Source organism: Drosophila takahashii, chromosome 2L (genome assembly GCF_030179915.1).
Source record: "Drosophila takahashii strain IR98-3 E-12201 chromosome 2L, DtakHiC1v2, whole genome shotgun sequence".
In the NCBI taxonomy this organism is placed as follows: Eukaryota; Metazoa; Arthropoda; class Insecta; order Diptera; family Drosophilidae; genus Drosophila; species Drosophila takahashii.
In genome coordinates, this window is record NC_091678.1 from 19,287,571 (window position 1) to 19,305,881 (window position 18,311).

At 39.1% G+C, this 18,311-nt stretch overlaps 1 non-coding gene across 1 annotated transcript; it reads left to right on the forward strand.

The window, feature by feature from the left end:
* The first annotated feature begins 6,430 nt into the window (after positions 1-6,430).
* On the forward strand, positions 6,431-6,503 carry TRNAV-AAC (transfer RNA valine (anticodon AAC)). The gene has a single exon. It is a non-coding gene; the product is annotated as a tRNA-Val (tRNA).
* Positions 6,504-18,311: the final 11,808 nt, after the last annotated feature.

Genomic DNA, 18,311 nt, shown 5'->3' on the forward strand with positions numbered 1-18,311 from the left:
TAGACCCTATAAACGTATAAATGTAATAAAGTTATAACTAACAACTTTTTAGATCTTAAAACATATCTTATTTAAAATCCAACATTATAACAATTGCAAGCACGGCTCACGACTAAGAATATCACAGCTTTTGACCATTTATTCCAGATGAAATCCCCAACATTTCTAAGTAGCTCCCAGGCTAATCTAGCATTTACAGCCCCACAAAGCTCGAAAAGTAAGAAAAATACTCATCCAGGCACCCATCAGGCAAGCAGAAACAGTGGAAGGTCTGGATCCACTGGCAGGCAGGAGCAAACATAAATTGCAGCTGGGCCAACTCAATCATCTGACAAACATTGTATGTAAGTAAGAGCGTTCGCCGAGATATATATCTAGCAAATGGTGAAAACACTTTTGTTGTGTTTTTATACGCTGCTCTTGTTTATAGCGCATTTTGCTGAAACAAAGCAGCCTTCCGGAACATTGCACAATAAAATGGCACAGCAGAGGGAAGCAGAAGCAAGTTGCAAACTCAAAAATAGAGCACCGAAATAGGCGACAAACTGAGCCCGTCCCCGTCCTCTTTGGTCTCGGACCCCGCAAATTGATTTTGATAACATGACACGACCGCCCCCGCAATCCGCCAAACTTGGTCGGGGGTCCTGCAGCTGAAATAAAAAATACGAAAGTAAACGCCACATTTTGTTTTACTTGTCACTTGTCAGGCAGTAAAAGCAAATTACTTAAAGTTCATTGCTTTAAGCGACAGGGCGGACACTGTGGGGTAGTGTACACTGTACACACACTATATAGGGGCTGGGAACTCCCATTCTATAGCTATAGTGACGGGATTTGATGGCAGAGTGATGGAATGGACGCTGATGGGTGATGGACGATGACGTCGGCTCGACTCGACTGAACCTGAACCTTCTTCATTCATTTCATTCGATGTCGCCGCGTATGAAAAACTGAGACTCTCTGACAGGACAACGACAATGGATTGTTTTTCGGAATGTGATCTTATCGGAAATTGTCTATTGTTTTGGGCTTCTAGTACTGGAATTAGTCAGGGAAAATTTGTTAAATGGGTAACATTTGAGAAGAACAAAAGTTGTAATACATCATTTATTCCAGTTCAGAAATCACAAAGCATTTTATAACCTTGGAGGTAATCATTTGTAATGAATGTAATTAATTGTAGTAATTATACAGGCAGGAAGCTCTTGACCTATAAAAATGTAGTAAAAAGGCTAGGACATTAAGCAGTTTTACATCAAATTTATAAAATTTCAAAAACGAAAAAATTTACAAAAATACGGTTCTAAATAAACACCTGAACTAAATTATCAAAGTCTAAAAATATAAATATACTATTTAAGGGAATGCCGATGCCTTCAATACAAACCAATCCATCAAAATTCCGTAAATGTCATACATGAGTAAGTATTTTTTGATTTGATAAAATTGTCACAGAATCTCCAACCAATCGACAATTGTATTTCATCAAAGTCAAAGCAGCGATTTTTCTATTTTGCTCACTGAAATCAAACCAAATTGATGAACAAACTCATTCGTTGGGTTGGTTGGTGAAATCAAAATGAAATTGATTGTCAGCACTTGACACAAGCATTTTTATATTTTTATACATTTTCCCTTTTTATAGCAGATCGATCAATGCTGAACGAGTCCCAAGGACGCCAGCTTGACCAGCTTTTGGGGGAACTTTACATAGATGATTGGACTCTGCGTGGGCAGGGTGAAAATCCTTTTGTTTCATTTTTTTTTTACTTTTTTTTCGTCAAGGGATTTTGGCCTTGTCCATTTGGCTGTCAGGTCTAGTATTTCATCCCTGTTGGGCATTTTTATTGATCCCTCGGGAGTCGGGACACCGTACCCGATTTGTGTTTGACATAAATTATGTCAATCGCTGGCAATTTGCTGGGCATTAATGGGGGGAATATGGGAAATGTCGCGCTCGGAGAATAAAGGAAGTGTGAGTGGTGGTGGCCTGTCAACTGCATAATTAAAGGGCCAAAAGGCGCTTAGTGCCGTAACAAAAACTGTGTCATGGCAAAAACTTTTGCCAGCTTTTCTTTTCTTTTCTTATATTATTTTTTGCTCCCATTCGCACCTGTCTTGCCGTTGTTTAATTATGCAAGAGTAGGCGGTGTTTGCCTTTGCGGCAAGAAGGACGTCACCCTGTCCTGGGCTTTTAAACCAATGAGCGGAGTGGGAGCTGCTAGATAAAAGTAATATGCGAAGAACAAGTTTAAATGGAATTTCCACCACCCACTACCCACCCACCCACTCTATCACACACACATGACTTGGAGGACAGAGACTGAGAGCTGAAAGCCAATAAATCAATGACAAGAACAGCCAAGTGCGGAATGGGAAGGAAGGGAAAGGGAAGCCCTTGGGTGGGCGGACGGGATGAAAAAGTTCAAGGCCGTAATCCCATTTGATGCCGCCACAAATACGCCAATCATGTCATACATAATGTATGACTCGCTCGACCGCAGAAGGGCTAGGGACTGGGATCCACTCGGAACCAGTGCAGAAGCAATTTAAATGCCCGGCCAATTGTCTACACATTATCGACAACAGGTCCACAATCTCGCAACTCAATCTCGCCTTTAGCCAATTACCAAATTTCACACGCTCGAAACCCGAACTATGGCGGCGGCAAAAAAGAAATGCCGAAACTTTTCCCATTACCAGGCAAAACTGCCAAAGTGCTCGGCAAAGAGCGTCAAGAGCCTTGAAATCGAAAAGCCAACACCAACACCAAAAGGTCCCAGATGAAATTTGTTATGGCTGAAATTGTAGCCTGGCTTCCAAATGGAATCACAACAAACTCTAATTGAGTTTCGGCCGAGTTGAAACGATTTGAAAATGGTAGAAAAACAAGACAAATGCCAGCATATGCCCGCCACTCGGCCGAATGTTTACAGATAAAATAAAATACAATTTACCAAGCAGATGTTGTTGGACAAAGGTGAAGAATAATATAAACAGAAATTGATGTATGTCTAAGAGAAATATGAATAAATTTGCAAACTTATTATTAAGTGTTCTAGGTAAATGCAATTCTCAGCTTAGAAATATAGTTAAGGAGATATGAAATTGCCTTATAGTTTCAAGAAATTTAATGTATAATTTCCCAAAGGAAATAAACTCTAAATAAACCGCAAAACAACTGCGTAAATGTTTTTTCTATCGTGATTTGGTCGTTTTAATCGGAATCAATACAAGCAATCAGTCGGGACATAACAATTAACCAGGCAACAAAAATGTACCAAAAACACTGATTGTAACGATAGACCAAGGAATTGGTTTTTGGGTTCAGAGTGGAAAACTCCCGATAAGTTTGTTTGCGTTCTTGGCTGCCTAACTAACCAACTGCGTGCCGCACTCATTATAAATAATGCAGAGAAATCGATTTATTGACTGATGTTTAGCATTTCAGTCTGCGGCAACTACCAAAAATTCCCGTCAACCGGGTGATTGGAGAAGGGTCACAAAATATATACAGAAAGCCTCAGAAAAAGGGCACCGAACGCCTGAAAGTATGCCGCCATAAAATGACAAAATAAACGAAACAAAAAGGGAAAAGACAACGGAAACGCCAGAAACGAAGGAACAAGAAATGACCATTTTATGAAGTGTTTAATGGATGTTAAGTGAGTGTGTGTGAGCCTCATATGCTTGTGTATATGTGTGTGCTGACTATGTGTATCAGTGTGTTATCTATTGAACGCTTGGATGACCACAGCCCAAAAAAAGACCAAATAGACAGGACAAGACCACAGAAGGAATAACTTTGACTTGGCTTTCCTTTCCTTTGCTTTGCTGCTGCTGCTGGGGAAATTAAATTGATTTTCTGTGTTTTATCGGTTTCGACATAATTGTATACCAATTGACTTGGACACCACAGAAGGGAAGTGATTCATTTGCATCAGCCGATGGGAAATAACTTGGCCTCCAGCACATCACTCATACTGTTTGTCAGTTTTTCTTCAACTTTCGGCTTGCTAGTTAAATTACAAATTTTTGTTGAATAATAGGGAGAACTTTGAATATTACCAATGGTTGGAGTCCTATTTTACCCTATTTTTTCATTTTATTTGATTTAAAAAAAAATAAAACGATAACAAAATATATTTACATTAAATTCGAAAATATTAAAAAAAGGACAAATGATTAAAATTCAAAATCTATCATAACCTTTTCTCACAGATCTTAAATACTTTTTCGAAAGTATAATTTTTTTTTAAATAAGTACTTATATGTCTTGCATATATGCATACGAATATTGCACTCCAAGAGTATTAACAAAAAAATAAATACTTACTGGTACAACATTTTTACTACAAAGTAAATATCGATAGCTAAGTAGCTTAACTTTCCCACGTTCAGTTCTTTTTTAAAATTACAATGCTATTTAGAAAGTCAAGTTGCCATGGGAAAAATGTGTGTCTTTGACAATATATTTATCTGCAGAAATCTGCAACCTTCTGGTCACAGTTAAGTGCTCAGGAAGGAGGGAAAAGCAAGCGAAGGAGAAACTAAAGCAATCCCATCAACTAAAAAGCATCTCAACGTGTGTCCGCACATACCGACACACACATAAGCATCTGAGTATCTGTGAGTGTGTGTGTGTGTATCTCAAATGAGACTAAGGCAACTAAGGCGCTTCTAGCTGCAAATGGCAGCACTTAAGCCCACCCCTCCCCATTCTATTCCATTCTCATTCCCATTCCAACCCAGCGATGACAAGCGCATAAAAATGGAAATAAAAATGCCAAAGCTGCTGGCTGACTGCTGCCCCACCCTCCCGCCATTTCCCACCCTCCGATTGGAAAATGACAAATTGCTAGTACGCTGAGCGTTAAAATTATTGCGGCCTGATTGCATTAGTGGCCATGAAAAGCGTTGATTTGTTTAACTAGAGTCTGGCCTGCAGGCGACACGGATACGGATACGGTTACGAGTACGGGTTATGGGCCATGGATTACGGGATAGGAGGGGTAAGGCTATGGTTTACGGGAAAACCGGTAGACAGCCAAAATGGCGGCCAGGCAATTAATGACACATCCATGGCCCGAGCTTCGAGGCCACAGCTACGAGGTGCCCGACGACTTCTACATCCACATCCTCAGCCACTGCCGGAAAATCCTCGAGCCACGCTGACATTTGATTCCGCCGAGGGCAGTGGCAATGGCAAAAAAGAAAAGGTTGAGGAAAACGAGAGCTGGCCAAGTAAAATACGTGACATGTGTTTATTTCGGAGATTTTTTTAGGACGGCACGAAGTTTTTGTGCGCTATTAAATAACAGTTTCGAACAAATAATGTATTTACTTAGTTGGTGTAGCCAAAAATAAATGGGTGGCATTTAAGTTTTTACCAATTTTGGATTTCAAATGGTTTCCCATGAAAAATGTAAAGGTTTCCCAAGTAAACTAAATATTGCCTTGTATTTAAATATAATGAATTATTTTAGTTAAAGTCTTATAAAAAATTAAATAATTATTCAATTATTTGCAAAAATTAAGTAAAACATTTTAGAACCCTTCTTTCCTTAATAAATATTTTAATACCACCCGCTAAATGATTAGAAAAACAATAGACACAAGTAAAAAAGAAAAAATATCATACATATTTCTTTTAATTCTCAAAAAAAAATTAAAGACTTTACCGGAAAAAACGTTGTTTAATTATTCTTATTATTCAATTTGCGTTTTCTAAATGGGGTAGCTAATTGAAAAGCAGATGCAAAAACAATTTCATGAAATCGCAAACGACTGAGATTCCCACATGTGCATTTAATTATTTTCCTAATTGTATGGCTTCGTTTTTGTTTTAAAGTTTTCCAGGTGGAATAACAAGTTACCTCACTGACTGCCTGGTGAAATTTGTGTTGGCGCCACGCCTTCAAGGTGAAAGGGGTGGAAAGTCTTTCCCCACATTACCGCCTGATGCCTCATCGTCCCCTGAGCTTATCATGCGCCTTTTTGGTCGCAGGCAATGCAAGTGCCCCATTTAGCCAGCAGGCCTTTTGACATGAGTAGCCTGCAGCGGGAAATGCGATTCGGATGGTGGCAGGGGGGCGGGGGACGGTGAAGGGAAAAGTGAATGTGGAAACAGTTTCCACTCAGGAGATATGTTTAACGTGGCCAAATGTGCGAGAGGCGATGGCAACTCGTCCAATTTCTCCTTGCCATGTTGCTTCCTCGAGTGGCGGCGACGGGCGTGCTAAGCCCACTTTTGGACCACTTGATGGAGGGACATCACTCCAGCCCATTCCGCCCCGTTCCTAGCTACTTCTTCGGCACAACAGAGTTGTCTTTCTGGACTATTTATAGATCTGATATTTACGCGATTATTTTTAGCCTGCCGCCAGATAAGCTTGCTGAAGCTTGCCTCTGCGCCGCAATAGTTTCAACTGTTTCCGTGGTGTAGCGGTTATCACATCTGCCTAACACGCAGAAGGCCCCCGGTTCGATCCCGGGCGGAAACAGATGAACAATTTTTTTTTTTTTTTAAATAATTTCTTTTTATTCTTCTTGGAGTTTTAATTCATTTTTTAATATTTTATGCAGCTCAAGAAACATGACAATGTTTTTAATATAAATTTTGTTTATAACATTTTTTATGTTAAGCATTCACAGACTAAATATGTATTAAGAATAAAAAATACAAAGAGCACAATTAACAAAACTATGGAGTTTTAACCCTAAGTTATACGAATGTATCAATTATAAAAAGTAAACGTTACATTTTACAAAAAAAAAACCAAAAACTCAGACCACATTTTATAAAGCTACAGTTAATAAGTACAAACTGTACTATTATTTGTATAATTTTAAATATTGCACATAAAAGTGATAAAATTCGTTAGAAATGAAAAAATATTGTTTAGAAAGGTGAAAAACAAAGTTTTAATCAATCTCAGTTTAATTTAAAATCCTCAATTGATTGGAACCTAATAAAAATCTAAGATCATTACTATATTTTACTGTAATTTTACTAAAGACTTCACTTAAAATCTTGGCTGTCCAAATTTTTGACTCTAAAATGCCAAATTTAGCTGATTTACAAAAAAATCCCCCAGCACCTCCGCAACGCATAGCTGTTGAAAATTTTCACTGGTGTGAAAAGTATTTTTCGCACATAATTTCCAGACCAAGCGAGAAGAGACGATGGGACGTCAGCAAACAGCTTCAACTTGTTAACCTCCTTTTCTAGCTAGCTCTTTCTATCTCTTTCTCCCTCCCTATTTTTTGCTCTAGCTCTCTCTGTTACTTTGCCTCTGGCATTTACATGGACAATCTACGCCCACTTAAGCGGCGCCTTCATTGTTGGCCGCTTTTCCCGAAACGGAAGAATGAAAACAAAATATTTAAGCGCCACATTCCCCTCGTTCTTTCCTTTATTTCCTACTAGCGCTTTTCCGCACCCCTCCCCTTTACTCTTGTGAATTTTCAATTAAAAGGCGCTTTTCCCGCATTCACACATGACTTTTCCGCCGCGCGAAATTAACAGCTCATGAAATATGCCCTGAAATGTATGCAACCCGCCATTGTGTTGTGGATCTCATTCTCAAGAGCTCGTCTCGTCCTTGGGAGCCCAGAAATAACGACGCCAGCCCCAAAGGCGGCAATTTAATCACCTGTACGCCGAGAAATAAAGGAAGAAAGTCATATTTTCAACTCTGAAGCAAAAGTCATTAGGTTGAAAAATATAAATAGATTCATAAGGCTTGCATGAGCATCCCATATCCATTCTCCCATGCATAGTACATAGTTTCTCCGGCATTCACTTCCTGTCCGCACTACATTTTAATGAGCCTCTCAATATGCATGACACACAGCTTAAATGTGTAATTGCAAATGAGAGGGACCACGTGCCCTCATTACCATCTCTGGTAAAGCGAAATCAGCAAAAATTTTGGCGAAATGATGACATCGTCGCGTATACGTAATATGTTCTCGTTGCGAGTGCCACTCAATGCATTCAGTCTATGAAAATGTATTCAATTTGTGGCTGCTCCAGATAAATAATATTCTTGAAAATCGAAATTTTCAGCATAGATGGGAGGGAGAAATATTTATACAACCCTTGCGCCAGCGAACGGAAACGATTTATCAATGGAAATTGGGGGGAAAAAATAAAAAACATTTTAAGAACTCTCCATTCAGCTGGTATTGAGTGTGAATATATATTACACATATTTCACATTCGCAAACATTCATTCACGTACTGACAGCCTTACAAATTTCTATGCATTTGCTCGGCACTCACTGCCATTCGCATTCAGCATTCAACATTCAGCGTTCGACATACCGATTTCATTTCGGAGATGTGGGCTATTGTGTGCGGAAAAGTTTTTGGGCTTTGCAAAGTCTGCGCTTAAACTATCATAAAATAATCACAATGAAAAATCAAAAGTTTCTCCGCCAGCACCGGGGTCCGTACAATAAATCAGAGAAAAGCCTGCGCCACTCACATGCATAATGAAAATAGCAGAAGAAAATGGAAAAGTCTTGGTTGGGCAGAAGGTGGAAACTTTTCTGCGCTTTTGTTCGAGGAGCAAAAGTTCAAAAGGGCTCAGTACCGGGGGAAAATGTACCATCTTCTCCGCTCTGTAAACCGGGCGTTCAGTTTCAGGCAGCAGGTGATTAACAGGAGCCGAGGGCCAGCAGGCCAGCAAAATCCATTCATTTGTTGTTTGTCCAGATTTGAAAAATGATTCAGCCTTTGCTAATACGTTTTTGTTGATAATTAAGTAGTGAGCCAGGCGAAACGGAGTGCAGGGTGGGACTTACAGAGATGCGCAAAAATCCTAATTGGAGCATTGCGCAAAAATAAACAAAAACAGCAATTGAAAAACACCGAAACAAGCAGCACTTTAAATCTAGGATGGACCAAAAAATACCCTTTAAATATATTTATTTATATATTTAATATATATCGCAAAGATCTATTTATTTTAAAAATTAATATTTTAATTCTCAAAAAGTGACAAAGTTTGAAATATTTGTTAAAATATTTTGTAAAAATCAATACCCCCTACAAATAATGGGTACGCGCAGTAAAGAAATTGTTTTACTGGGTCTTGTTCAGTTTTTGCTGCTTTGCATACCGCGCAAGAAACAAATCAAAAGTAAATTGCAAATGAAAACCACCTTGAAAAACGTTAAAAAACGAACACACGTTTTATGTACTTTTATTAGTGAGAATATTTCGAGCTAATTAAATACTGAGAACAATTATTGTGAGAGCAATTTAGACAGCAGGTGAGCTATTTCAGAAATTTTCTTCTACTTATTTGGGTTTTGAGTTTGTTATTCTTGAAGACCGCTAATTCGGAAATCGCTTTATTATATGTTTTTTGTTCATCAGATTTATGTATACAAAAAGAAAACAACTGCATTTCTTACTATTTTTTGTGGTTTATTACGTCTGCTTTGTTTTTGAACAAGTTTATTACGTATTTATTTGGTGGGTTAATTTTATTTTGTTTAGATGTACTAAAAATCAACACTTTTTAATTGGTTTTTGAGAGCATTGAATTCTCTAAAACTTTAGGTAGATTCATTGACCCAGGTAAACACAAAATTGTCTGTTAGATGTGGTTCTCATTTTTGGAAATCCTGTTCTTAAATAATATAAATGACCTTATTCTTGGAATAAAAACTTATAATTATAAAGATATTTCTTAGGTTAGTTAGAACTGCTAACGTGGCAGTTCAATAAAGCTTCGTTAATTTTTATAAAATCGACCAATAATATACTGCAATTTAAGAGACATTTTTGGGGCATTTAAATACTTGTTCAAGTTTTTATTAGATCTATTGCAAGTGCATTAAAACTGTGCCAAGTGCAGGACGAGACAAGGAATAAGTCAGGCCGACGCCACCATTTTGTGTGCTAGGAAAGTGCCAAAAACTATCCTTGACTCGCATTTGCATTATGCATGACTTTGCATTGGTTTGGCTTTTTGTTCTGTTATTTTTTTTTTGAGCTTGGGAGGGGATTGAGACTGAGAATGAGAAACGACGCGTAGGGTAAGGTCATCAGCATTTTCATTCCGCTTTACTTACTCAGCTTCTCTCCGGGTTCCGCTCTGTGTATTTTCCCTTCTCAGATTCCGCTCAAATTGTAATTATTTTTTGGCTCCACTGTTTGCACACAGTTTGGTTTTGCGTTTCGTCCGCCAAGTTAAAGCATTCGAAAATTGCTGTGATTTATATTGCTCCTCAGTTGGGCTTCGACTGTAAAATCCGACTTTGATTTTGATTGATTGCAGTTAGTTTATTGTTTATTGTTAGTTATGAAAGCGAGCAGCTGCCGAATCGCGAATCATTTTTCGACAGTCGTAAAGTTTTACTTTGACACATGCCGGGGACTGCGCAATATTTAATAAGCACCCCAAATACAAACGCACACACACTCTGAGTCGTCCGTTAATATATGCCTGTATCACTCATACGTCACGTTGCCGCTTTTCGGGGAAAATGAAAGGGCAGGGAAGTGTTCGGCAGCGGTCAGGAAAAGCTGCTATTGTACAGCACGTGCACTTGACATTTAGTGCCGCAAGTCCCCCAAAACCAATAACCCAAAGGCCCGCAGGTGAGAGGCAACCTCTGGTTTTGGGGAAAGAAGGGGACCGGCCCCATAAAAATTCAAAGCAGACAGCAATCAATGACGTACGTACTACGTAGTGAAATGTAGCAAAAAGAAACATAGAAAAAATAAAACTATTGCAGCTTGCACGATTTGATTTTATAAACTTTCTACTACAAACATTTTTCTAATTAACAAAAATAAAGAATAAGTTTAGTATAGCATTTAAATTTAAGAATTAAAATGTATATATTTTTTTTTATTTGTAATGGAAACATATTTAAAATATTTTTTCTACGAATTATTCCTATAAATATTTATGAACCTTTTTTGTACTTGGGACTCTTCACAGAAAAACAAATCGAAAAATAGGAAATGGAATGGACTTTTAAAGTACTCATTGACTTAATAATAGATTTTTTTGTGTAGCAATAAGCAAAAGTAGAATGACATCAACCATGACCTAACAACCAACCTTTTCTTACATTTTAATTGAGTACAGAATATTAAATTTGTAATTTTTTTTTGAGCCAAGATCATAGGTTCCTTAGGCATTCCATCGGCTTAGTCAATAACCTTTTCGATTAGTTTTCCCCCGTCCGCTCGACCCAATCGCATGGCGTGCCCGAACATAAAAGCACAAAAGGAACGTGGCATTTCCTTGTCCTTGATGGCAATTGTCAAGTGCGAGCTCCCGGATTGCCCCGCTACTTGAGTTTTCCCGCAGTCGCACGAAAAGCGCAGCTGTCGCAGGCATTCCCTCCCCCCGTTTTCCGCCTCCTAGCCGTTACTGTTGCCACTTTTGGCTGGGTTTTCCTTCTAGTGGCGCCGCCAATCATCGAAAGTGAAGTGTCCAAAAAAGAAAGTGCCGAACACAATGACGAAAATCGAGGGGCTTAGGGGAGGAAGTAGTGGGGAAGTTGGCAGGATCGAGAGGAAATAGTCGCGTAAGCGCTGGCCAACTTCCTGCCCGGTCAGTTAACCTAATGACCGGCATTCATGGCCATTTCCCTCTCGTGACGGCTCAAAAGTTTGGCTGGCCCCTGTCCAGGCTTTTATGTGCCTTGTCTTTTGTCATTTATCATAACTTTCCGACGCCCTCCACAAACTCTTTCAATTGCCCAACGCAAAATTTAGTGGCAATAAGAGTCAGACCTTCGGGACTGTGTGGCAACTTTAGTTTATGGCTCAAACCAAAGGGGCAAACGAATTCTAAAATTAAAACATTTTTCCCTTTGCGTTTTTGGAACTGGCTTGGGGGCCAGGGAAAATTGTCAAGTTATGTCGGCAATGAAAAATTATTGCATAAATTAATTACGACGGAGTACGTGCCTGGCAAAGGCTCGACTTGAAAATATCCAGCACGTGCCCCGTATGTAGACAAATGGAGACCGTTTTTGAGGTCGGAGGTTGCTCATGGCGTATACGTAATGGCTGCTGTACTGTAATGTTTGCGTTTGAGGACAAGCAATTAACCACATGTGCATTCGGTGGCGGTTCCTTTGTCCTTTTTACCTGGAAATTGAATTTCCGGCTCTGGGGATGGCAAAATGCAGTTAATTTTCCCTTGTTTTTCAAATCAAATTTCCACTGAAATTGCGTGGCATCGTTGATGGCTTTTATGAATTCTTTATCGCCAAGTGAGTTGTACAAGACGATAGACATGCACACCCCTTTTAAGTATTGATTTACACATTGAATGCCTTGGCTTCTGGTTGAGTAAGCCGTTATAAATAAATTACTTGACAATTATCCCCGGGGCATATTCGGTGGAAAATCCAATTCTCACATCAAATATTAACCGTAGGAAATTTCATTGTAAATTGCGCATACGCCGTGTGCCGCCTGTCTGATCAGAAAACAAATCCGTCAACACATCGCCAGCCACGTAGACGTTGACAACCAGCCAACGCATCAAATTAGCTTTGTTGTGACATTTTCAAAAAAAGAAAAAACAGTAAAACAATTTTCTAACAATAAGAAAATAAATTCAAGAGTAAACACGAGTCACTGGGGGCCATCCATCAGAGTCCAGGACACTTGCTTTTCTCCCCCCTGTCAATCGGAAAACCGAGATTCTGGCAGCCTCTCTGCCGGGCATCTCTTGTTCAATTAAATTAAATATATAAAGTATTTTTTTTTCGATGCGAATCTCGCCGCTGCAATTGGCTTTCACTTTTTATGTCTCTCGTTGTGGGGGTTGGTGGCAACTACAATACGCTTAAAAATAGCCGCCCGTTGGCCAAGGACAAATTATGGTTATTTTTGAAGCCATACAAACTGCAGGGCGAGTAGCCAGCAAGACAAATGAAAAGGTAACAGTTTCTTAAAGTTACTTTCGTTAGATTTCCACACAAAAATGCATAGCTTTTCACTTTCACTGTCCAAGTTTTCGCTTCCTCGTTACATTTTCCATTTATATTTTTCTTGCACTTTTCTTTCCTTTGTAATTTGTGCTTGCGCTAGATTTATCGAGGATTATCCCTCACTTTGGTCACAAACAAGCACACACACACCACACACAGGCACACTCTATTGTTTTTGTTTTTCACACGATTTTCTTAAACAGCCTATGGCCCAAACAATGAAAAGTGGTCCGACGAGAGTACCGTTAGCTGCAGTGGCTTCCAAACAACTGAATTTCCGCCGACGCTTTTGAAAACACTTTTCAAAGTTGCGTTCTCGGTTGCGGTTCGTGCCATGTGCTTCGAACACGCTCGATGCGGCATTTTCATTGTTGTGTTTTGGGTTCGAAGGGAGCCGATTGCAAGGAACGAAGTGGATTTTCCCACCCTTTTCCCACCCATCCACCCATCGTCCAACCGAAAGATGCTGCAGCGCGCATACAAATGGCCCAAAACGTAGAGGCCTCCTTGGTGGAATGGAAAACTCTGGCTGGGAAGCGTATTTCCGAGCGAGGATTTCACTCCGTCTGTGGGTCTGAAAAATGGCTTACAAATGGAAATGAAGCGTGTGTGTAAAGGTAAGTAGCGACATCAAATAAATGGCCATTGTTGTTGCTCTACGGACAGGTGAGGAATGTCTGACATATGGCCCACGTCCATGGATTATGTGTGGGAAAGGCCCATGAGAAGCTAATGATAATCTTGGAGAGTATTTTTTCAGATTTCATAAGGGTAATACAAATTTCGGCCATTTTTAATCATTAATGTTAGTAGTTCAAAGGACAAATAAAAATATATAAAATAATACAAATAAGTTTATAATTTATGAGATATTTAAAATAAAATCTTTTTTAAAATATATGTGTGTTTCCTTAACAGGAGTAACGTTAAGAAATAGTTTAAAAAATTTGTTTGCCATCTAAAATTGTAATCAGAACTAAGCTCTTAGTTAAACATAACTTATTTTCTTGATAATAAATGTATTCTTACAAATCTAGAGAAACGCTCACTAATTGTCTAAATTCCAAACTTACTCCATAATTTACACCTGTATTCATTGCCCATCCCCGTGCTCTTCGTTCATGATGACTGATTGCCATTCTAGTGCCCAATGTCATGTATTGATGATGCTCTGGACCTTTTGTCTGACCGCAAGTCATCACATTAATTAAGAGCAGGCCACAAAATCCCATTCGAATACTTCGATTGAACTGGCAGAGCCGTGAAGGTCGGGCGTGGATCCCGGATCCGGGCAACTCCTAATCCTTGCCACGGCTCATTCTCCGGCATCTTCTGAGCCCTTGGCCCGGCACGTAAAATATGCCAACTGTAAGGAATTTTGCGGCAACGCCTCGCATAGCTGGCAGCGTGTAAAATGAGCGATAAGCGAGAGGAGAGGATGCGGCAGGAGGGACAAGGAGAAGGATAAAACCACACGCAGAGAAAAACAAATTGGTTTTTAGAAAAATAAAAAATGGAAATAGCTCTTAAAAAAGGTAGAAACAAGTATTGTGGAATTACCAGATTTTAATGATTAAAAAAATATACTTAAAAAAACCTACCAGTAAGCCCCACAAATATGGAATGTTTTTATTTTCCCCCTCTTGGAAAACAAAATTGAAATACCTTAATTATAAAAGCATATTGGGATTATTTATATAACAAGGAGGTTCCTAAATATATTATACTAAAATTTCTCACGACCACATGTCTTTATTTAAAAAACTGTTAAAGTTTTTTTCTCACGATATTGAATTTTAATTAATTTATTAAAAATAAAAAAATTTATTCCGCAGTGTATCAGCACATATTTTTATTGCAGTGCACAGGCTGTGAAATGAAGGTGTGAGAAGTAGAAGTTGGCTTCGCCTGCAGTTTATGGTGGTTGTAGTTAATAAAGCGAAAACGGAAAACCCCAAGATACCGAAAGAAGCAAGGGAAAGAGAAGGCAACAGGGAGAAAGAGAGAGAGGGAAACCAGAGTGAAGCACAGCTTGGAGAAGAACAATCAATTTCACGTCAATTGGTTCATATTTTATGGGCTGAGCTACGGATGCGATGACGACTATGTCGTCACGGATGTATCGGAGCCCAAGACTCAGGAATTAAGCTTATAGTTCGAGGTCCTCCTCTCACTGGACTGCCAACTAATGGCCAAAACGCAATACTTGACCCAAACAATATTTGGCACTGACAGCACAGCTAAGCCCAGCCGAACAATTGAAATGTCAGCATTTGTGGGCGTGTAATAACTGCGCTGCTGGTCAAAAGGAAATGGAACTGGCCCGCAAAGCCGCTTAAACAGCCGAAGCCAGCTAGAAAGAGATAGAGCAAGCTTGAAAGAGATAGCTCATAATTTGACAGGGCGAAATTGAAATGCACTTACCCAGGCAACACCTGATCTAGACGTGTTGAATAAGCCATAATCCAGGAGCAATCAATAAAAGATTTTGATTGGGGGAAGCATGCGGAAAATCGTATTTTTAAAGCATTATGCGTGAAATAAGAAATAATCAATAGGTCATTGTAAAATAATTTAGGAACTGTAAATGTAAAAAACAAACATTTAAAAAAAAAAACTTCACATGCTGGCAATTTTAGTTTAAATTAAGGGCGTAAAATAAGCGCGCAAGCCAAAGTTCATAATGTTACTTCATGGGTTGGCAAACTTGGCGAAGCCATCCCTGGACTCAAATATTGTTGTTCCATTGCCAAACATAAGCTGACTATGCAAAACTTTTGTTTGGCAAGCAAAGCGCGTCCTATGCAAAATTGTAACCGGAAACAGTGTTCGCAGCCCCATGGATGCGACTAAGCCAGACTGAATTTGGCCAGATTAGGAGCCTGCTGCGTAATTTAGGCATTTGATTGATGGCCCGCCAACCGGGCGTATGCGCAATATGAGAACGTAACAAATATGGAATGCGCGTGACCGCTGGGTCTTGTTAATCTTCCTTCTTTTTCCCCCAACGAACGGGTCCAATTAATTTGCATCTCTTTGGCAGACGACAAAAGGCTTTCAGGTGCAACTGGGCGTGTCATTCACATTCACCTGCTAATGAGCGGGCGTGTCAAGGTCAAATGTGCAAGCACTTAGTTTAATGATAAGCAAAGAATGCCAACCGAGCAGAGCCATACCAAAAATTCCGCGAATAGCCATTAAGAAAAAAAGAAGGAAACCACTGCCACTGGGAGCGGGGGAAGCGGGGCTCTGGTTAGGAAAAACTACACAAATCGTTCAACACTTGGCGGCACTTAAATGGGGAAAACCACATGATAAAATTAGACGATTAGCAGTGGCCGCAAGTACAGACACACAGACCATCGTTCTAAGGAACTAAGCATTCAAAGAACAGGGGTTCTCTGAAAGGGGATCCAATATTTAAATTACAATTATTCTAACTGAACTTTAATCGGAATATTTTGAACACTTATGAACAAAAGTTTCTATTTAAGGAACATTTATTCCCTCCCAGTTCTTAGGTATTAATCGCCTATTTTTGAATCTTATATCCCAAATATCAAATATTTTTTTTAAGAAACATTTAAAATTTGCTAATCAATGTGACTTAAATCTTTTAATAAATTCATTTTTCTTATAATTTTCTTATTATAGTTTCCTAGTCTACAATTGCTTCGACAGAGCATTTACGTAAAATATTTTTTTTCACCAATTTGTGAGCTATAACATATAATTTTCCTATGTAACTTTTATCTAAAACTAAAAATAATACCTAAAAATTAAACAACATTTAACTTAAAGTTAAATATTATCTTTATGACAGTCTATCCTTGAAAATGTCCCTTATCTCCCTCGTTTTATAAAAATGTACACACTCACGCATGACTTGATTGTTGGCCAAGCAAATAACTAAGGGCCCCTCTGGGTCGCGCCCCTGATGAAAGCACACAAAACAGACCCGAGTCCATCCACAGACCCCGAATAGACTAAGTAAACAAACGTTGAACGCAGCTGGCGGTTGCTGCCGACACGCCGACACTCGATTTCTGGAGCCCCCGAACCCCGACCCCAGCCCACTTTACCCCCATGACCTCTTGGTGGTCAACAAAATAAAGCGCAAAAAAAAAGTATAAATCCATATAGCGAAAGAAACACACACCATTTTTTGGCGCAGTTCTGGTAAATATTTCCGCTGTGAAAAATCGTTTGAAATTAGTTGAACGAAACATAACGAACAGCGATAAAGCAATAAATACTTGACACAATGCCTTCGAGTCCAGTGTAAACACAAAGACTGAATGTGGTCGATGCCAAGGGAGATATCATATCCCAGACTGTGGGAATTTTATTTCTATTATATAGTGTATGCGGTTTACGACACCAGCAAATATATCTATTTAAGATAAATACCCAGAATTAGATATTTAAATAATAGGCAGTTCAAGAATTGAATTTTCTGCTTAAAATATTAACGTTATGTGCGCATAGCAATTTTATGGAAAATGAAAAATCTTTGGTATCTTTTAGTTTGCTGACACTGCAGACTTTTGCTTCCAGACTTTTGGCATTTCTTTTTGTGGTCGTGCAGAGCAAAGACATGGCAAAATTCTGGTTATATTCTGCATTTTATTGCTTTGATATTTTGCACATTTTGGGGGGAAGGATTCACATTTAATAGCCTTGATTTCTTTGCGGATATGCAACCGAGCGGGGTAACCACATTACTGCGTGCTTATCCAGCGATAAACGCGATGTGTTTTATGGGCTTTAAGCATTTAAATTGAAAATCAGAGCCAATTTCTGAATGAACATTCCAAATGTTTACACAATTTCGTTGGTGTTTACCTTCTAGTTGCAAAATTAGTTTCCAAAGGGTAATAAAAGCAAAACGTTTGATGCTAAGCAGCCGAGTAAAGTCTAATAAATAACCGAACAAACAGTACGACAAGTTCAAGACCGTGTGACCTTGCCTATCACAAATTGAACACCCTGCACAGATGGGTCTGCGCCCTTTCTCGAAGCTTTCGGCTGCTTGATAAATTTGAAAACTGTCAGTTTCGCCTGATAAAACCAGAATACTTCTACCAACTCACTGCCACTCACACTTTTCGGGAAGTTTATCGCAGGCCACGCGCCAGTTGCCCTCGAGCCCAACTGGGGGAAAAAATAAGATTAAATTACATTTTGCACACAGTTGTGATTTTCATTAATTTGGTGGCACATAAACACACACACACACTCAAAGGGCAGTCGAAGCCAAAAAATCATATAGAAAAGAGAAACTTTTCAAAAAAATTCCAAATCAAATAACTTTTGCAACTTTTTCTTCCGGT